The sequence below is a fragment of the Pelophylax lessonae genome (assembly GCF_965119305.1).
Source record: "Pelophylax lessonae genome assembly, chromosome: 9".
NCBI lineage: Eukaryota > Metazoa > Chordata > Amphibia > Anura > Ranidae > Pelophylax > Pelophylax lessonae.
The window spans coordinates 1,932,836-1,956,464 of NC_138776.1; positions in this window are offsets into that span (position 1 = coordinate 1,932,836).

Genomic DNA, 23,629 nt, shown 5'->3' on the forward strand with positions numbered 1-23,629 from the left:
GCAGTGTCACCAGGGCAGGGACTACAACCCCCAGCAGTGTCACCCAATGCAGGGACTACAACCCAGGGACTACAACCCCCAGCAGTGTCACCCAGGGCAGGGACTACAACCCCCAGCAGTGTCACCCAGTGAAGTGCCTACACCCCAGGGACTACAAGTCTATATACCAGCAGTGTCATCCAGTGCATACAGTCTAGGGACTACAGCCCCCAGCAGTGTCACCCAGTGCAGGGACTACAACCCCCAGCAGTGTCACCCAATGCCTACAGCCCAGGAACTACCAGCCCCAGCAGTGTCATCCACTGCATACAGTCATGGGACTACAACCCCCAGCAGTGTCACCCACTGCAGGGACTAGAGCCCCCAGCAGTGTCAGCCAGTGCAGGGACTAGAGCCCTCAGCTAGTGTCACCACATGCAGTGCCTACAGCCCAGGGACTACAACCCCCAGCAAATGTCACCCAGCGCAGTGCCTACAGCCCAGGGACTACAACCCCCAGTAGCGTCACCCAGTGCAGTGCCTACACCCCAGGGACTACAACTTCCAACAGTGTCACCCAGTGCAATGCCTACGGGGGACCAGGACCCCAGCCAGCCCATGGACTTCAACTCCCAGCAGTGTAACCTAGTGCAATGCCTATAAGGGACCAGGAGCCCAGCCAGCCCAGGGACAACAACCCCCAGCAGTGTCACTCAGTGCAGTGCCTACACCCAAGGGACTACAACACCCAGCAGTGTCACCCAGCGCAGTGCCTACTGTGGACTGGGACCTCAAGCAGCCCAGGGACTACAACCCCCAGCAGCGTCACCCAGTGCAGTGCCTACATCTTAGGGGCTACAAAACCCAGCAGTGTCATCCAATGCATACAGTCCAGGGACTACAACCCCCAGCAGTGTCACCCAGTGCAATGCATACAGCCCAGGGACTACAGCCCCCAGCAGTGTCACCCAATGCCTACAGCCCAGAACTAACAGCCCCAGCAGTGTCACCCAGTGTATACAGTTCTGGGACTACAAACCCCAGCAGTGTCACCCAGTGTATATTGTTCTTGGACTACAACCCCCAGCAGTGTCACCCAATGCCTACAGCCCAGGAACTAACAGCCCCAGCAGTGTCACCCAGTGTATACAGTTCTGGGACTAAAACCCCCAGCAAATGTCACCCAGTGCAGTGCATATTGGGGACCGGGACCCCAGCCAGCCCAAGGACTACAACTCCCAGCAGTGTCACCCAGCGCACCTAAAAAGGCAATGTGCATTTTTTAAATATGCTTATTGGGTTTTTTAGAGCGTTTATACAGTTGTGGACCATCGTGAGTTTTTGCAACATGCGTTTTTGTGCGTTTATAGCAAATTTGCCGTGCAATAAAACGTGTGGCAAAACGCGCATCTGCTAATCGCCGCGGTTGAAAATGCATATCGCGTGTTTAGCGCGTTGCGATGAAATTTAATGCGTTGTATAATGCGCTTTGCATGCGTTTTTATCCCAGGTCACCATGGAAGAATGGAGAAGTGACTTAAAAAACGCACTTATAAAAACGTGCGGTGCGTTTTCGGTGCACTTCCATTGATTATAACAGAAAGTGCGTTTTTGGAGCATTTTTCAAGCAGGGTACTGAAGATTTAGCAAGCAGAACTTATTATAAGACAAATGTCGCATTTTTAGCGCGGTTTTGTGTTGCGTTAAAATTAGAGTTGTACATGCATTATGTGCACTTTTTCATCTGCAGGAAAACGCATCTAATAAATGCATCAAAAGCGCACATAAAATGGTCCCCATTAAGTGCCGGTTCACTGCTCACACCGGTGCGCTGCGTTTCTAGGCCCCGTTTGCACTTCACATACTAGAATCGTGCGTTCCGCCTCACTTTTAGCCTTTCCTGTGCGTTTTGTCGCACGTTCAGGAAGTGCAAAGTGTGAATGGGACTTTAGGGACCCAATACACCCGCGCACTTCATAAACCCGATATGCATTTTGCTTTTTTAGGGGTATTTTTAATGCGCTGCGTTAGAAATTTAACACAAAACATAATGCAGCAATTTTTGACTGTCTTGTGAAGTTGCTAACCGCCTGGCTGCCTTCGGCTTCAATACTTTCTAAGAGACGAACATGTAGATGGGGGAAGGGTAGAGAGACCCCAATGGGTGTAAATGAGCGACTCAGAAAGGACTGCGATTATGAGAATGAGAAGAAGAATGAGAAGACGCAGGTGGCCTCACATTGTATGAATCAATAGAACAGCGTGGGAAATGTCAGGAATTTCCCAGAATCCCTCAGTCCTCCCACCACCACCATACCTCTAATATAACCAATCACTGGGGGGTATTTGGGCTACAGACACTCCCCTACACCAGAGAGTACAGACACCGGGGGACTTCACCCCCCTAAACCCAGAGAGTACAGACACCGGGGGACTTCACCCCCCCTAAACCAGAGAGTACAGACACTGGGGGACTTCACCCCCCCTACACCAGAGAGTACAGACACCGGGGGACTTCACCCCCCTAATCCAGAGAGTACAGACACCGGGGGACTTCACCCCCTAAACCCAGAGAGTACAGACACCGGGGGACTTCACCCCCCTACACCCAGAGAGTACAGACACCGGGGGACTTCACCACCCTAAACCAGAGAGTACAGACACCGGGGGACTTCACCCCCCTAAACCAGAGAGTACAGACACTGGGGGACTTCACCCCCCCTAAACCAGAGAGTACAGACACTGGGGGACTTCACCCCCTAAACCCAGAGAGTACAGACACCGGGGGACTTCACCCCCCTAAACCAGAGAGTACAGACACCGGGGGACTTCACCCCCCTAAACCCAGAGAGTACAGACACCGGGGGACTTCACCCCCCTAAACCCAGAGAGTACAGACACCGGGGGACTTCACCCCCCTAAACCAGAGAGTACAGACACCGGGGGACTTCACCCCCCTAATCCAGAGAGTACAGACACCGGGGGACTTCACCCCCTTAATCCAGAGAGTACAGACACCAGGGGACTTCACCCCCCTAAACCAGAGAGTACAGACACCGGGGGACTTCATCCCCCCTAAACCATAGAGTACAGACACCGGGGTACTTCACCCCCCTAAACCAGAGAGTACAGACACCGGGGGACTTCACCCCCCTAAACCCAGAGAGTACAGACACCGGGGACTTCACCCCCCTAAACCCAGAGAGTACAGACACCGGGGGACTTCACCCCCCTAAACCAGAGAGTACAGACACCGGGGGACTTCACCCCCCTAAACCCAGAAAGTACAGACACTGGTGGACTTCACCCCCCTACACCCAGAGAGTACAGACACCGGGGGACTTCACCCCCCTAAACCAGAGAGTACAGACACCGGGGGACTTCACCCCCCTTAACCAGACAGTACAGACACCGGGGGACTTCACCCCCCTAAACCCAGAGAGTACAGACACCGGGGGACTTCACCCCCCTACACCCAGAGAGTACAGACACCGGGGGACTTCACCCCCCTAAACCAGAGAGTACAGACACCGGGGACTTCACCCCCCTAATCCAGAGAGTACAGACACCGGGGGACTTCACCCCCCTAATCCAGAGAGTACAGACACCGGGGGACTTCACCCCCCTAAACCAGAGAGTACAGACACCGGGGAACTTCACCCCCCTACACCCAGAGAGTACAGACACCGGGGGACTTCACCCCCCTAATCCAGAGAGTACAGACACCGGGGGACTTCACCCCCCTAATCCAGAGAGTACAGACACCGGGGGACTTCACCCCCCTAAACCCAGAGAGTACAGACACCGGGGGACTTCACCCCCCTAAACCAGAGAGTACAGACACCGGGGGACTTCACCCCCCTAATCCAGAGAGTACAGACACCGGGGGACTTCACCCCCCTACACCCAGAGAGTACAGACACCGGGGGACTTCACCCCCCTACACCCAGAGAGTACAGACACCGGGGGACTTCACCCCCCTAAACCAGAGAGTACAGACACCGGGGGACTTCACCCCCCTAATCCAGAGAGTACAGACACCGGGGGACTTCACCCCCCTACACCCAGAGAGTACAGACACCGGGGGACTTCACCCCCCTAAACCAGAGAGTACAGACACCGGGGGACTTCACCCCCCTAATCCAGAGAGTACAGACACCGGGGACTTCACCCCCCTAATCCAGAGAGTACAGACACCGGGGGACTTCACCCCCCTAAACCAGAGAGTACAGACACCGGGGGATTTAACCCCCCTAAAGCAGAGAGTACAGACACCGGGGAACTTCACCCCCCTAAACCAGAGAGTACAGACACCGGGGGACTTCACCCCCCTAATCCAGAGAGTACAGACACCAGGGGACTTCACCCCCCTAAACCCAGAGAGTACAGACACCGGGGGACTTCACCCCCCTAAACCAGAGAGTACAGACTCCGGGGGACTTCACCCCCCTAAACCCAGAGAGTACAGACACCGGGGGACTTCACCCCCCTAAACCAGAGAGTACAGAGACCGGGGGACTTCACCCCCCTAAACCCAGAGAGTACAGACACCGGGGGACTTCACCCCCCTAAACCAGAGAGTACAGAGACCGGGGGACTTCACCCCCCTAAACCAGAGAGTACAGACACCGGGGGACTTCACCCCCCTAAACCCAGAGAGTACAGACTCCCGGGGACTTTATCCCCCCTAAACCAGAGAGTACAGACACCGGGGGACTTCATCCCCCTAAACCCAGAGAGTACAGACACCGGGGGACTTCACCCCCCTAAACCCAGAGAGTACAGACACCGGGGGACTTCACCCCCCTAAACCCAGAGAGTACAGACACCGGGGGACTTCACCCCCCTAAACCCAGAGAGTACAGACACCGGGGGACTTCACCCCCCTCACCCAGAGAGTACAGACACCGGGGGACTTCACCCCCCTAAACCCAGAGAGTACAGACACCGGGGGACTTCACCCCCCTAAACCCAGAGAGTACAGACACCGGGGGACTTCACCCCCCTAAACCCAGAGAGTACAGACACCGGGGGACTTCACCCCCCTAAACCCAGAGAGTACAGACACCGGGGGACTTCACCCCCCTCACCCAGAGAGTACAGACACCAGGGAACTTCACCCCCCTAAACCAGAGAGTACAGACACCGGGGGACTTCACCCCCCTAAACCAGAGAGTACAGACACCGGGGGACTTCAACCCCTAAACCAGAGAGTACAGACACCGGGGGACTTCACCCCCCTAAACCAGAGAGTACAGACTCCGGGGGACTTCACCCCCCTAAACCCAGAGAGTACAGACACCGGGGGACTTCACCCCCCTAAACCCGGAAAGTACAGACACCGGGGGACTTCACCCCCCTAATCCAGAGAGTACAGACACCGGGGGACTTCACCCCCCTAAACCCAGAGAGTACAGACACCGGGGGACTTCACCCCCTTAATCCAGAGAATACAGACACCAGGGGACTTCACCCCCCTAATCCAGAGAGTACAGACACCGGGGGACTTCACCCCCCTAAACCCAGAGAGTACAGACACCGGGGGACTTCACCCCCTTAATCCAGAGAGTACAGACACCAGTGGACTTCACCCCCCTAAACCAGAGAGTACAGACACCGGGGGACTTCACCCCCCTAAATCCAGAGAGTACAGACACCGGGGGACTTCACCCCCCTAAACCAGAGAGTACAGACACCAGGGGACTTCACCCCCCTAATCCAGAGAGTACAGACACCGGGGGACTTCACCCCCATAAACCAGAGAGTACAGACACCGGGGGACTTCACCCCCCTAAACCCAGAGAGTACAGACACCGGGGGACTTCACCCCCCTAAACCAGAGAGTACAGACTCCGGGGGACTTCACCCCCCTAAACCCAGAGAGTACAGACACCGGGGGACTTCACCCCCCTAAACCCAGAGAGTACAGACACCGGGGGACTTCACCCCCTAAACCAGAGAGTACAGACTCCGGGGGACTTCACCCCCCTAAACCCAGAGAGTACAGACACCGGGGGACTTCACCCCCCTAAACCCGGAAAGTACAGACACCGGGGGACTTCACCCCCCTAATCCAGAGAGTACAGACACCGGGGGACTTCACCCCCCTAAACCCAGAGAGTACAGACACCGGGGGACTTCACCCCCTTAAACCAGAGAGTACAGACACCGGGGGACTTCACCCCCTTAAACCAGAGAGTACAGACACCGGGGGACTTCACCCCCCTAAATCCAGAGAGTACAGACACCGGGGGACTTCACCCCCCTAAACCCAGAGAGTACAGACACCGGGGGACTTCACCCCCCTAAACCCAGAGAGTACAGACACCGGGGGACTTCACCCCCCTAAACCAGAGAGTACAGACACCGGGGGACTTCACCCCCCTAAACCCAGAGAGTACAGACACCGGGGGACTTCACCCCCCTAAACCCAGAGAGTACAGACACCGGGGACTTCACCCCCCTAAACCAGAGAGTACAGACACCGGGGGACTTCACCCCCCTAAACCAGAGAGTACAGACACCGGGGGACTTCACCCCCCTAAACCAGAGAGTACAGACACCGGGGGACTTCACCCCCCTAAACCAGAGAGTACAGACACCGGGGGACTTCACCCCCCTAAACCAGAGAGTACAGACACCGGGGGACTTCACCCCCCTAAACCAGAGAGTACAGACACCGGGGGACTTCACCCCCCTAAACCAGAGAGTACAGACACCGGGGGACTTCACCCCCCTAAACCAGAGAGTACAGACACCGGGGGACTTCACCCCCCTAAACCAGAGAGTACAGACACCGGGGGACTTCACCCCCCTAAACCAGAGAGTACAGACTCCGGGGGACTTCACCCCCCTAAACCCAGAGAGTACAGACACCGGGGGACTTCACCCCCCTAAACCCGGAAAGTACAGACACCGGGGGACTTCACCCCCCTAATCCAGAGAGTACAGACACCGGGGGACTTCAACCCCCTAAACCCAGAGAGTACAGACACCGGGGGACTTCACCCCCTTAATGCAGAGAGTACAGACACCAGGGGACTTCACCCCCCTAAACCAGAGAGTACAGACACCGGGGGACTTCACCCCCCTAAATCCAGAGAGTACAGACACCGGGGGACTTTACCCCCCTAAACCCAGAGAGTACAGACACCGGGGGACTTCACCCCCTTAAACCCAGAGAGTACAGACACCAGGGAACTTCACCCCCCTAAACCAGAGAGTACAGACACCGGGGGACTTCACCCCCCTAAACCAGAGAGTACAGACACCGGGGGACTTCACCCCCCTAAACCCAGAGAGTACAGACACCGGGGGACTTCACCCCCCTAAACCAGAGAGTACAGACACCGGGGGACTTCACCCCCCTAAACCAGAGAGTACAGACACCGGGGGACTTCACCCCCCTAAACCAGAGAGTACAGACACCGGGGGACTTCACCCCCCTAAACCAGAGAGTACAGACTCCGGGGGACTTCACCCCCCTAAACCCAGAGAGTACAGACACCGGGGGACTTCACCCCCCTAAACCCGGAAAGTACAGACACCGGGGGACTTCACCCCCCTAATCCAGAGAGTACAGACACCGGGGGACTTCAACCCCCTAAACCCAGAGAGTACAGACACCGGGGGACTTCACCCCCCTAAACCCAGAGAGTACAGACACCGGGGGACTTCACCCCCCTAAACCCAGAGAGTACAGACACCGGGGGACTTCACCCCCTTAATGCAGAGAGTACAGACACCAGGGGACTTCACCCCCCTAAACCAGAGAGTACAGACACCGGGGGACTTCACCCCCCTAAATCCAGAGAGTACAGACACCGGGGGACTTCACCCCCCTAAACCCAGAGAGTACAGACACCGGGGGGACTTCACCCCCCTAAACCCAGAGAGTACAGACTCCGGGGGACTTCACCCCCCTAAACCAGAGAGTACAGACACTGGGGGACTTCACCCCCCTAAAGCCAGAGAGTACAGACACCGGGGGGACTTCACCCCCCTAAACCCAGAGAGTACAGACACCAGGGGACTTCACCCCCCTAAACCCAGAGAGTACAGACACTGGGGGACTTCACCCCCCTAAACCCAGAGAGTACAGACACCGGGGGACTTCACCCCTCTAAACCACCATCACCATTCACTATAAATATGCTTATGAGACCGGGATTGACCTCCAAGTTATAAAGATTCAAGGAGTATAAGGAGTCAAGATGTTTCCGTGTCACAGACATGTATGGAGCTCAACAGCGGCACAGGGTCTACGCGCTTCAACACCACTCACTCCAAATTCATATATGTGGCCATAATGATAAGAAAAGAACTTCAGCCAGGTTTTTTTTTTTTTGACCGGTTCTCATTAATGAGACATCAGGGGTCCTTTAGACCAGTATTCCAGCATGATAACGACCCCAAACACCTCCAAGATGACCACTGCATTGCTAAAGAAGCTGAGGGTAAAGGTGATGGACTGGCCAAGCATGTCTCCAGACCTAAACCCTATTGACCATCTGTGGGACATCCTCAAACAGAAGGTGGAGGAGCGCAAGGTCTCTAACATCCACCAGCTCTGTGATGTCATCATGGAGGAGGGGAAGAGGACTCCAGTGACAACCTGTGAAGCTCTGGTGAACTCCATGCCCAAGAGGGTTAACCACTTGCCGACCACCGCACGACTGCGGCGGTCAGCCCCTCACAGGCAGAGCGACGTAGTAGTACGTCGCTAGCCTGTGAGGGTCTAGGGAGCAAGCGTGCGCCCCCAGAGGCGCGCTCCCGCTCCCGAGTGGTCACGGACCCCCCCCCCGCGCGTGTGATCGGCGGACCCGATCATCCGCAGGTCACTCACGATCGTCGGTGGAGAGGGAGAAAGGCAGGGGGCTAATGTAAACAAGCCGCCTGTCATTCTCCCCGGTGTATGAATAGTGATCATACGGTTCTACTATGTAGGACCGTTGATCACTGTTCATACATCTCAAGCCACAGCCAATCACAGTTAGAATCACGCCCCTAGGGACACACATAGCCCCTCCCTCTCAAAAAAGTTAACCCCTTTACTGCCAGTGTAATTTTACAGTAACAGTGCATATGTATAGCACTGATTACTGTAGAAATGTCACTGGTAACCCCAAAAGTGTCAAAAATGTCAGTCAAGGGTCCGATCTGTCCGCCGCAATGTCGCAGTACTGCAAAAAAATCGCAGATGGCCGCCATTACGCGTGAAAAAGCAAAAACAACAAAAATTACAAAAATCTTTCCCTTTGTTAGTAAACGTGATAACCTTTGGCGCAAACCAATCAAAATACGCTTTTTGCGATTTTTTTTACCAAACATATGTAGCATAAAACAAATTGGCCGAAAATGTTAAAAAATTTTGATTTTTACATTTTTTGGGGGGGAATTTCTTATAAAAAAATTTGAAAAATAATGTTATTTTTGCAAAATTGACGCTCTTTTTTTGTTTATAGGGCATGATCAAAAAATTGCACAGGTGATCAAATACCACCAAAAGAAAGCTCTGTTTGTGGGAAAAAAAGGACGTCAAATTCGTTTGGGTACAGCATTGCACGACCGCGCAATTGTCAGTTAAAGTCACGCAGTGCCGAATCGCAAAATAGGCCCTGGTCAGGAAGGGGGTAAAATCTTCCGGGGCTTAAGTGGTTAAGGCAGTGCTGGAAAATAATGGCGGCCACACAAAATATTGACACTTTGGGCCCAATTTGGAGATTGTCACTTAGGGGTGTACTGACTTTTGTTACCAGCGGTTTAGACATTAATGGCTGTGTGTTGAGTTGTTTTGAGGGGACAGTAAATTTACACTGTTATACAAGCTGTACACTCACTACTTTACATTGTAGCAAAGTCTCATTTCTTCAGTGTTGTCACATGAAAAGATAGAATAAACTATGAGGGGTGTACTTACTTTTGTGAGATACTGTATGTAGTTATTGAGGTTGAAAAAAGACACCAGTCCATCCAGTTCAACCTATGATGTGTGTGTGTGTTTGCTGTAAACCATACATTGTATACCCCTGTATGTTGTACATTGTATACCCCTGTATGTTGTACATTGTATACCCTCTGTACGTTGTACATTGTATACTCCTGTATGTTGTACATTGTATACCTCTGTATGTTGTACATTGTATACCCCTGTATGTTGTACATTGTATACCCCCTGTATGTTGTACATTGTATACCCCTGTATGTTGTACATTGTATACCCCTGTATGTTGTACATTGTATACCCTCTGTACGTTGTACATTGTATACTCCTGTATGTTGTACATTGTATACCTCTGTATGTTGTACATTGTATACCCCTGTATGTTGTACATTGTATACCCCCTGTATGTTGTACATTGTATACCCCTGTATGTTGTACATTGTATACCCCTGTATGTTGTACATTGTATACCTCTGTATGTTGTACATTTTATACCCCTGTATGTTGTACATTGTATACCCCTGTATGTTGTACATTGTATACCCCTGTATGTTGTACATTGTATACCCCCTGTATGTTGTACATTGTATACCCCTGTATGTTGTACATTGTATACCCCCTGTATGTTGTACATTGTATACCCCTGTATGTTGTACATTGTATACCCCCTGTATGTTGTGGTCTTTAAGGTGTCCATCTAATAGTTTTTTAAAACTATTGATGCACCCTGCTGATACCACTGCTTGTGGAAGAGAATTCCACATCCTAACTGCTCTTTACGCAGTTTTAGGTTAAACCGCTTCTCTTCTAATTTTAGTGAATGGCCGCGAGTCCTTTTATGTTCCCTTTCTCTGAATAGTTTGTTCCTTATGCTGGGGTCACCAGTACAGTATTTGTACATTGATATCATATCCCCCCTCAATCGTCTCTTCTCCAGAGAGAATAAGTTCAGTGCTTGTAGCCTTTCCTCATAGCTGATGTCCTCCATTCCCCTAATTATTTTTGTTGCCCTTCTCTGGACTCTCTCCAGTTCCAGCACATCCTTCCTGAGGACCGGTGCCCAGAACTGGACAGCATACTCCAGATGTGGCCGGACCAGAGTCTTGTAAAGTGGGAGAATTATCGATTTATCTCTGGAGTGAATCCCCTTTTTTATGCATGCCATTGCCAGCATTCTTTTGGCTTTGCTTGCAGCAGCTTGGCATCGCATGGCATTGCTGAGCTTGTCGTCCACTAGGACCCCCAGGTCCTTTTCCATTTTAGATTTCCCCAGAGGTTGTCCACTAGTGAGTAACTTGCGCTCGTATTTCTGGCACCCAAATGCATTACCTTACATTTTCCAACATTAAACCTCATCTGCCATGTAGATGCTCACCCCGTTTTTGTGTTCAGGTCTTCTTGTAAGGTTTCCACATCCTGTGAAGAAGATATTGGCATGCTTAGCTTTGTATCGTCCACAAATATGGAGATTGTGCTGGATATCTTATCCTATAGGTCGTTCATGAATAAATTAAACAGGATTGGTCCCAGGACAGATCCTTGGGGGACCCTACTTTCCACACTCGCCCAATCCGAGTACTCCATATTTCCCCGATTAGATCGGAGAAGATTTTTCTTCATTTGAACGCCTGGTCTAACTCGCAGGTGGCCTTAAAACATGGAATATCGCAGATCTATAAAATACTTACGGAGTACATAGAACGGGGAATACCGCCATTCATTATTAATAGGAAAAAGAGTTGGGATCGCGTTTAGAGGAGCAACAAACAAAGTACTGAGAGCGTCCATAAAACAACAGTGGATATAAACACGGTAGAGTTGAATTATAAACGTCTACCTAGGTGGTTTATAACGCCCACCAAGGTGCATAAATATCAGCCAATTCGAGAGGGTGTAGTATGGAGGGTACTATGGCACATATATGGTGAGAATGCCCAAAGATAGGGGACTTGTGATGACCCGAACATACCCCTGTACGGTTCTCACAGAACACCGCAAACATCGGAAAAGTTCGCCAAACTCGAACTTTCGAACGCCATTGAAGTCTATGGGAATTCGAACTTCTAAAATCAAAAGAACTCATTTTAAAGCCTTAAATGCAAGTTTTTCCCCCAAAAGGGTATGGGGACCTGGGTAACGCCCTAAAGAACATATATTAATGAAAAAAAAGCATTTTTAAAGGAGCAGTGATTTAATGATATTTAAAATAAAACAATAAAAATGAAAAATTCCTTTAAATATTGTGCCAGGGGGGCCCCCGCAATGTGCCTGTAAAGTTTTGGATCAGTAGCATGGATAGATCTTTCTACAGGAAAAAATACATTTCTATAGGAAAAAATGTCATTTAAACTAAACCTAACCCTAACTCTAACCCTAACTCCAACCCTAACCCTAACTCTAACCCTAACTAGCCCTAACTCTAACTCTAACCCTAACCCTAACCCTAACTCTAACCATAACTCTAACCCTAACCCAACTCTAACCCGAACCCAACTCTAACCCTAACTCTAACCCTAACTCTAACACTAACCCTAACTCTAACCCTAACTAGCCCTAACATTAACACTAACTCTAACCCTAACTCTAACCCTAACTCTAACCCTAACCCAACTCTAACCCTAACTCTAACCCTAACTAGCCCTAACTCTAACCCTAACTCTAACACTAACTCTAACCCTAACTCTAACTCTAACCCTAACTCTAACCCAAAACCTAATCCTAACTTTAACCCTAACTCTAACCCTAACCCTAACACTAACCCTAACTCTAACTCTAACCGTAACTAATCCTAACAACTCTAACCCTAACTCTAACCCTAACTCTAACTCTAACCCTAACTCTAACCCTAATCCTTACCCTAACCTAACTCTAACCCTAACCCTAACTTTAACTTTAACCCTAACTCTAACCCTAACTAACCCTAACCCTAACTCTAACTCTAACCCTAACTAACTCTAACTCTAACTCGAATCCTAACCCTAACTCTAACCCTAACTCTAACTCTATTCCTAACCCTAACTCTAACCCTAACTCTAACCCTAACCCTAACCCTAACCCTTAGAGTTACCCTAACCCTAACTTTAACCCTAACCCTGACCCAAACTCTAACCGTAAACCCTTAGGGTTAGGGTTAAACCTAACCCTAACCCTTAGAGTTACCTTAACCCTAACTCTAACCCTAACGCTAACCCTAACCCTTAGAGTTACCCTAACCCTAACCATAACCTTTAGAGTTACCCTAACCCTAACTCTAACACTAACCTCAACCCAAAACCCTGAGAGTTATCTTAACCCTAACTCTAACCCTAACCTCAACCCGAACCATAACCCTAACACTAACCCTAACCCTTAGCTTTACCCTAACTCTAACCCTAACTCTAAACCTAACTCTAAGTCTAACCCTAATTTTAACCCTAACTCCAACCCTAACTCTAACCCTAACCCTAACCCTACCTCTAACCCTAACTCTAACCCTAACCCTTAGAGTTACCCTAACCCTAACTTTAACCCTAACCCTGACCAAAACTCTAACCATAAGCCCTTAGGGTTAGGGTTAAACCTAACCCTAACCCTTAGAGTTACCTTAACCTTAACCCTAACTCTAACCCTAACGCTAACCCTAACCCTTAAAGTTATCCTAACCCTAACCCTAACCCTTAGAGTTACCCTAACCCTAACTCTAACACTAACCTCAACCCAAACCCTGAGTTATCTTAACCCTAACTCTAACCCTAACCTCAACCCGAACCATAACCCTAACACTAACCCTAACCCTTAGCTTTACCCTAACTCTAACCCTAACTCTAAACCTAACTCTAAGTCTAACCCTAACCCTAATTTTAACCCTAACTCCAACCCTAACTCTAACTCTAACCCTAACCCCAACTCTAACCCAAACTCTAACTCTAACCCTTAGGGTAAGGGTTAACCCTAACTCTAACTCTAACCCTTAGGGTAAGGGTTAAACCTAACCCTAACTCTAACGTTAAGAGTTACCCTAACCCTAGCTCTAACCCTAACCCTAACTTTAACCCTAACTCTAACCCTAACCCTAACCCTTAGAGTTACCCAAACCCAAACCCTAACCCTAACCCAAACCCTAACCCTGACCCTAACTCTAACCCTTAGAGTTACCCTAACCCTAACTCTAGCCCTAACTCTAACCCTAACCCTAACCTCAGCCCGAACCCTAGCCCTAACCCTAAGAGTTACCTTAACCCTAAACCCTAACTCTAACCCTAACCCTTAGCGTTACCCTAACTCTAACCCTAACCCTAACCTCAACCCTAACTCTAATCCTAACTCTAACCCTAAACCTTAGAGTTACCCTAACCCTAACTCTAAATCTAACCTCAACCCAAACCCTTAGAGTTACCTTAACCCCAACTCTAACCCTAACTCTAACCCTAACTCTAACTCTAACTCTAACTCTAACTCTAACTCTAACACTAACCCTAACCCTAAATCTAACTCTAACCCTAACTCTAACTGTAACCCTAACTCTAACCCTAACTCTAACCCTAACTCTAACCTTAACCCAAACTCTCACCTTAACAAACCCTAACCCTAACTCTAACCATAACCCTAACTCTAACCCTAAACCTAACTCTTAACTTAGGGTTAGGGGTAAGAGTTGGAGTTAGGGTTAACCATGTAAAACATGTAGAACATCAGTTTGATTAGGGTTAGTGTTAGGGTTAAGGCTAACCCTAACCCCAACTCTAACCCTAATTCTAACCCTTAGGGTAAGAGTTAACCCTAACTCTAACTCTAACCCTTAGGGTTAGGTTTAACCCTTACTCTAACACTTAGAGTAACCCTAACCCTAACTCTAACCCTAGCTCTAAACCTAACCCTTAGAGTTACCCGAACCCTAACTCTAACCCTAACCTCAACCCGAACCCTAGCCCTAACCCTAACTATAACTCTAAACCCTTAGGGTTAGGGTTAAACCTAACCCTAACTCTAACCCTTAGAGTTACCCTAACCCTAACTCTAACCCTTAGAGTAACTGTAACCCTAACTAACCCTAACCCTAACTCTAACTTTAACTCCAAACCTAACCTTAACTCTAACCCTAACCCTAACTCTAACCCTAACTCTAACCCTTACCCTAACTTTAACCCTAACTATATCCCTAACTCTAACCCTAACCCTAACTAACCCTTACCCTAACTCTAACTGTAACTGTAACTGTAACTGTAACTGTAACTCTAACCCAAATCCTAACCCTAACTCTAACCCTAACTCTAACTCTAACTCTAACCACAACTCTAACCCTAACTAACCCTAACGCTAACCCTAACTCTAACCCTAACCCTAACTCTAACCCTAGCTCTAACCCTAACCCTAACTCTAACCCTAACTCTAACCCTAACTAACCCTAACTCTAACCCTAACTCTAACTCTAATCCTAACCCTAACTCTAACCCTAACTTTAACTCTAACCCTAACTCTAACCCTAACCCTAACTCTAACCTTAACTCTAACCCTAACTAACTCTAACCCTAACTCTAACTCTATTCCTAACCCTAACTCTAACCCTAACCCTAACCCTTAGAGTAACCCTAACTTTAACCCTAACCCAAACCCTAACCCTGACCCAAATTCTAATCCTAACCCCTTAGGGTTAGGGTTAAACCTAACACTAACCCTTAGAGTTACTTTAACCCTAACTCTAACCCTAACAATAACCCTAACCCTTAGAGTTATCCTAACCCTAACAATAACCTCAACCCTAACCCTAACCCTAACCCTAATCCTAACTCTAACTCTAACCCAAACTCTAACCCTAACTCTAATCCTAACTCTAACACTAACCCTAACTCTAACCCTAACTCAAACCCTAACTCAAACTCTAACTCTAACCCTAACTAACACTAACCCTAACTCTAGCCCTAACTCTAACCCTAACTCTAACCCTAACTAACCCTAACACTAACCCTAACTCTAACCCTAACCCAAACTCTAACCCAAACACTAATCCTAACTCTAACTCTAACCCTAACTCTAACCCTAACTCTAACTCTAACCCAAACTCTACCTGTAACTAAGCCTAACAACTCTTACATAGTTACATAGTTACATAGTTAGTGAGGTTGAAAAAAGACATCAGTCCATCCAGTTCAACCTATGATGTGTGTGTGTGTTTGCTTTTAGCCGTACATTGTATACCCCTGTATGTTGTGGTCTTTAAGGTGTCCATCTAACAGTTTTTTGAAACTATCAATGCTCCCTGCTGATACGACTGCTTGTGGAAGAGAGTTCCACATCTTTACCGCTCTTACAGTGAAGAACCCCTTACGCACTTTAAGGTTAAACCGCCTTTCCTCTAGTTTTAGTGAGTGGCCACGAGTCTTATTGTATCTCCTTTCTCTGAATAGTTTGTTCCTTATGCTCGGGTCGCCAGTACAGTATTTGTACATTGATATCATATCCCCCCTCAATCGTCTCTTCTCCAGAGAGAATAAGTTCAGGGCTTGTAGTCTTTCTTCATAGCTGATGTCCTCCATCCCCCTAATTATTTTTGTTGCCCTTCTCTGGACTTTCTCCAGTTCCAGCACATCCTTCCTGAGGACCGGTGCCCAGAACTGGACAGCATACTCCAGATGTGGCCGGACCAGAGTCTTGTAGAGCGGGAGAATAATCTCTTTATTTCTGGAGTGAATCCCCTTTTTTATACATCCCAGTATTCTGTTGGCTTTGCTTGCTGCGGCCTGGCATTGCATGCCACTGCCAAGCCTGTTGTCTACCAGTACCCCTAAGTCCTTTTCCATCCTAGACTCACCCAGAGGTTCCCCCCCTAGCGAGTAGCTTGCTTTCTGGTTTCTGGCCCCCAAGTGCATTACTTTACATTTTTCAACATTAAATCTCATCTGCCATGTAGTTGCCCACCCCGTTATTTTGTTCAGGTCCGCTTGCAAGGTTTCCACATCCTGCATAGAAGATATTGGCATGCCTAATTTAGTATCATCCGCAAATACTGAGATTGTACTAGATATCCCCTCCTCTAGATCATTTATGAATAAATTAAACAGGATTGGTCCCAGGACAGAACCCTGGGGGACCCCACTTTCCACACCCGCCCAATCCGAGTACTCCCCATTAATCACCACCCTCTGTACTCTCCCCTGGAGCCAGTTCTCTATCCAGGTACTCACCTTATGGTCCATACCTATCTTCCTTAGTTTGTACAGTAAGCGTTTGTGGGGAACGGTGTCGAAGGCCTTTGCAAAGTCCAGATACACCACATCCACAGGCTTACCTTTATCTAGGTGGCAGCTCACTTCATCATAGAAGGTTAATAGATTGGTTTGGCACGAACAATTTTTCATGAATCCGTGCTGATTAATACTTATAATACCGTTTTCATTACTAAAGTCTTGTATGTGGTCCCTTAACATCCCCTCCAATATTTTGCAGACTACAGATGTTAGGCTGACTGGCCTATAGTTACCCGGGATATATCTCGGCCCCTTTTTAAATATTGGTACCACGTTGGCTTTTTTCCAATCAGCTGGCACCATACCCGTCTGTAAACTATCCTTAAAGATCAAGAATAATGGTCTGGCAATCACCTGGCTGAGCTCTTTAAGAACCCTCGGGTGCAAGCCATCCGGTCCCGGGGATTTATTTATGTTAAGCTTCTCTAGTTTAGCTCTAAGTCTATCTTCTGTTAGCCATGGCGGCACTTCCTGAGGTGTATTATTTAGTTCGGCCTTACAAGCTGGGTTCGTGTAGACCCCCGATTCCTTTGTGAAGACTGAAGAAAAGAAATTATTTAACACTTCCGCCTTTTCTCTGTCCTCAGTGGCCATTTTTCCTTTATCATCTTTTATGGGGCCAATGTGTTCTGGCCTCGCTTTCTTACTGTTTATATACTTAAAGAACTTCTTGGGGTTCTTTTTACTCTCCTCCGCTATATGTCTCTCGTGTTCTATTTTAGCCGCCCTGATTTCATCTTTACATTTCTTATTACACTCTTTATAATGCTTAAATGCTGCCACTGACCCCTCAGTCTTGTATTTTTTGAAGGCCTTTTCTTTAGCTCTAATATACATTTTTATGTTGGAGTTTAGCCACCCAGGGTTTAGTTTTGTTCTTTTAAATTTATTTCCCAGTGGAATGCACTGGCCCACCCCCTTGTTAAGTATGCTCTTGAAGCACTCCCATTTTTCCTCCGTGTTCTTTGTTCCCAGGGTTCTATCCCATTTTATATTTTCTAGCAGTGAGCGCAGTTTAAGGAAATTGGCTCTTTTGAAATTCAGCGTCTTAATATTACCCTTGTGTTTCCTATTACTGTGATTAATACTGAAACCAATTGACCTATGGTCACTGCTCCCTAAGTTTTCCCGTATTTCTATATCCGTGAGCAGGTCTGCATTGTTGGTAATCAGTAGGTCAAGTACCGCATTGTTTCTTGTCGGTGCATTCACCATCTGACCCATGAAATTGTCCTGCAAAATATTTAGGAACTGCTTAGCCTTGGCTGAGTGCGCGGTTCCTTCTGCCCAGTCTATATCCGGATAATTAAAGTCCCCCATTATAATGACATTTCCCATCCTTGCTGCCAATCCTATCTGTAACATGAGGTCCGCCTCCCCCTACTCACTCTGGTTGGGGGGCCTATAGCATACGCCCAATATTACCTTCCCCACCGTGCCTTCCCTTTGAAGCTCTACCCATAGGGATTCTGCCTCGTCCATAGCTCCATTAATATCATCCCTCATATTTACCTGTATACTGTTCTTAATATACAGACATACCCCTCCCCCTTTTTTACCCTCTCTATCCCTGCGATAAAGGGAATACCCCTGAATGGTCGCCATCCAATCATGAGAGCTGTCGAACCAAGTCTCAGTTATCCCCACAAAATCTAAGTCCTCCTCAAACATCAGCAGCTCCAGCTCTCCCATCTTGTTGGCCAGGCTTCTGGCATTGGTATACAAGCCTCGTAATTTAGATTGCTTACATTTATCCTCATTTGATGTTTTTAGGCTGCTCTCTTGATTTTTCCCCGTACCCACCCTGGGTTTAGGAGCTCCGAACACCCTACCGCTAATGCCCCCATTTCTGCCCTCTGAATCTTGCTTTCCACTGGCTAATTCTACATCTGTACCCTCCCCCCCATTCCCTAGTTTAACTCTAACCCTAACTCTAACCCTAACTCTAACCCTAGCTCTAACTCTAACCCTAACCCTAACTCTAACCCTAATCCTTACCCTTAGGGTTAGGTTTAACCCTTAATCTAACACTTAGAGTTACCCTAACCCTAACTCTAACCCTAACACTAACTCTAACCCTAGCTCTAAACCTAACCCTTAGAGTTACCCGAACCCTAACTCTAACCCTAACCTCAACCCGAACCCTAGCCCTAATCCTAACTCCAACTCTAAACCCTTAGGGTTAAACCTAACCCTAACTCTAACCCTTAGAGTTACCCTAACCCTAACTCTAACCCTAACCCTAACTCTAACCCTTAGAGTAACTGTAACCCTAACTCTAACCCTAACCCGAACTCAAACTCTAACGTTAACTCTAACCCTAACCCTAACTCTAACTTTAACTCTAACCCTAACCCTAACTCCAACCCTAACCCTAACTCTAACCCTAACCCTAACCCTAACTCAAACCCTAACTCTAACTCTAACCCTAACTAACCCTAACCCTAACTCTAACTTTAACCCTAACCCTAACCCTAACTCTAACTCTAACCCTAACTCTAACCCTTACTCTAACCCTAACCCTAACTAACCCTAACTCTAACCCTAACCCTAACCCTTACTCTAACTCTAACCCTAACTCTAACCCTAACCCTAACTCTAACCCTAACTCTATCCTGACTCTAACCCAAACTAACCCTAACCCTAATTCTAACCCTAACTCTAACCCTAACTAACCCTAACTCTAACCCTAACTCTAACTCTAATCCTAACCCTAATCTAACCCTAACCCTAACTCTAACCCTAACTAACCCTAACTCTAACCCTAACTCTAATCCTAACCCTAACCCTAACTCTAACTCTAACCCTAACTCTAACCCTTACTCTAACCCTAACCCTAACTAACCCTAACTCTAACCCTAACTCTAACTCTAACCCTAACTCTAACTCTAACCCTAACCCTAACTCTAACCCTAACTCTACCCCTAACTCTACCCCTAACTCTAACCCTAACTAACCCTAACGCTAACCCTAACTCTAACCCTAACTCTAACCCTAGCTCTAACCCTAACCCTAATTCTAACCCTAACTCTAACCCTAACTAACCCTAACTCTAACCCTAACTCTAACTCTAACCCTAACTCTAACCCTAACTTTAACACTAACCCTAACTCTAACCCTAACTCTAACTCTAACTCTGACCCTAACCCTAACTCTAACCCTAACTCTACCCCTAACTCTAACCCTAACTAACCCTAACGCTAACCCTAACTCTAACCCTAACTCTAACCCTAGCTCTAACCCTAACCCTAATTCTAACCCTAACTCTAACACTAACTAACCCTAACTCTAACCCTAACTCTAACTCTAATCCTAACCCTAACTCTAACCCTAACTTTAACACTAACCCTAACTCTAACCCTAACCCTAACTCTAACCCTAACTAACCCTAACTCTAACCCTAACCCTAACTAACTCTAACCCTAACTCTAACTCTATTCCTAACCCTAACCCTAACTCTAACTCTAACCCTAACCCTTAGAGTAACCCTAACCCTAACTTTAACCCTAACCCAAACCCTAACCCTAAACCAAATTCTAATCCTAACCCCTTAGGGTTAGTGTTAAACCTAACACTAACCCTTAGAGTTACTTTAACCCTAACTCTAACCCTAACCCTAATCCTTAGAGTTACCCTAACCCTAACTCTAACCCTAACCTCAACCCTAACCCTAACCCTAACTCTAACCCTAACTCTAACCCTAACCCTAACCCTAACTCTAACTCTAACCCAAACTCTAACCCTAACAACTCTAACCCTAACTCAAACCCTAACCCTAACTCTAACCCTAACTCTATTCCCTACCTAACCCTAACTCTAACCCTAATCCTAACCCTAACCCTAACTTTAACTTTAACTCTAACTCTAACTCTATTCCTAACCCTAACTCTAACCCTAACTCTAACTCTATTCCTAACCCTAACCCTAACTCTAACCCTAAACCCTTAGAGTTTCCCTAACTTTAACCCTAACCCTGACCCAAACTCTAACTGTAAACCCTTAGGGTTAGGGTAAACCTAACCCTAACCCTTAGAGTTACCTTAACCCTAACCCTAACTCTAACCCTAATGCCAACCCTAACCCTTAGAGTTACCCTAACCCTAACTCTAACTGCAACCCTAACTCTAAACCTAACCCTAATCCTAACTCTAACCCTATCTCTAACCCTAACCCTAACCCTTAGAGTTACCCTAACCTCAACCAAAACCCTTAGAGTTACCTTAACCCTAACTCTAACCCTAACCTCAACCTGAACCATAACCCTAACACTAACCCGAAACCCTTAGCTTTACCCAAACTCTAACCCTGACTCTAAACCTAACTCTCCCTCTAAGTCTAACCCTAACCCTAACTCTAACCCAAACTCTAACCCTAACAAACCCTAACAACTCTAACCCTAACTCAAACCCTAACCCTAACTCTAACCCTAACTCTATTCCCCACCTAACCCTAACTCTAACCCTAATCCTAACCCTAACCCTAACTTTAACTTTAACTCTAACTCTAACTCTATTCCTAACCCTAACTCTAACTCTAACCCTAACTCTAACTCTATTCCTAACCCTAACCCTAACTCTAACCCTAAACCCTTAGAGTTTCCCTAACTTTAACCCTAACCCTGACCCAAACTCTAACTGTAAACCCTTAGGGTTAGGGTAAACCTAACCCTAACCCTTAGAGTTACCTTAACCCTAACCCTAACTCTAACCCTAATGCCAACCCTAACCCTTAGAGTTACCCTAACCCTAACTCTAACTGCAACCCTAACTCTAAACCTAACCCTAATCCTAACTCTAACCCTATCTCTAACCCTAACCCTAACCCTTAGAGTTACCCTAACCTCAACCAAAACCCTTAGAGTTACCTTAACCCTAACTCTAACCCTAACCTCAACCTGAACCATAACCCTAACACTAACCCGAAACCCTTAGCTTTACCCAAACTCTAACCCTGACTCTAAACCTAACTCTCCCTCTAAGTCTAACCCTAACCCTAATTTTAACCCTAACTCCAACCCTAACCCTAACTCTAACCCTAACCCTAACTCTAACCCTAGCTCTAAACCTAACCCTTAGAGTTACCTGAACCCTAACTCTAACCCTAACCTCAACCCGAACCCTAGCCCTAACCCTAACTCTAACCCTAAACCCTTAGGGTTAGGGTTAAACCTAACCCTAACTCTAACCCTTAGAGTTACCCTAACCCTAACTCTAACCCTAACTCTAACCCTTAGAGTAACTGTAACCCTAACTCTAACCCTAACCCGAACTCAAACCCTAACTCTAACTCTAACCCTAACTAACCCTAACTCAAACTTTAACTCTAACCCTTACCCTAACTCCAACCGTAACCCTAACTCTATCCCTAAACTTAACCCTAACTCAAACCCTTACTCTAACTCTAACCCTAACTAACCCTAACCCTAACTCTAACTTTAACCCTAACCCTTACTCTAACGCTAACTCTAACTCTAACCCTAACTCTAACCCTAACTCAAACTCTAACTAACCCTAACTCTAACCCTAACTCTAATCCTAACCCTAACTCTAACTCTAACTCTAACCCTAATCCTTAGAGTTACCCTAACCCTAACTCTAACCCTAACCTCAACCCTAACCCTAACCCTAACTCTAACCCTAACTCTAACCCTAACCCTAACCCTAACTCTAACTCTAACCCAAACTCTAACCCTAACAACTCTAACCCTAACTCAAACCCTAACCCTAACTCTAACCCTAACTCTATTCCCTACCTAACCCTAACTCTAACCCTAATCCTAACCCTAACCCTAACTTTAACTTTAACTCTAACTCTAACTCTATTCCTAACCCTAACTCTAACTCTAACCCTAACTCTAACTCTATTCCTAACCCTAACCCTAACTCTAACCCTAAACCCTTAGAGTTTCCCTAACTTTAACCCTAACCCTGACCCAAACTCTAACTGTAAACCCTTAGGGTTAGGGTAAACCTAACCCTAACCCTTAGAGTTACCTTAACCCTAACCCTAACTCTAACCCTAATGCCAACCCTAACCCTTAGAGTTACCCTAACCCTAACTCTAACTGCAACCCTAACTCTAAACCTAACCCTAATCCTAATTCTAACCCTATCTCTAACCCTAACCCTAACCCTTAGAGTTACCCTAACCTCAACCAAAACCCTTAGAGTTACCTTAACCCTAACTCTAACCCTAACCTCAACCTGAACCATAACCCTAACACTAACCCGAAACCCTTAGCTTTACCCAAACTCTAACCCTGACTCTAAACCTAACTCTCCCTCTAAGTCTAACCCTAACCCTAACTCTAACCCAAACTCTAACCCTAACAAACCCTAACAACTCTAACCCTAACTCTAACCCTAACTCTATTCCCCACCTAACCCTAACTCTAACCCTAATCCTAACCCTAACCCTAACTTTAACTTTAACTCTAACTCTAACTCTATTCCTAACCCTAACTCTAACTCTAACCCTAACTCTA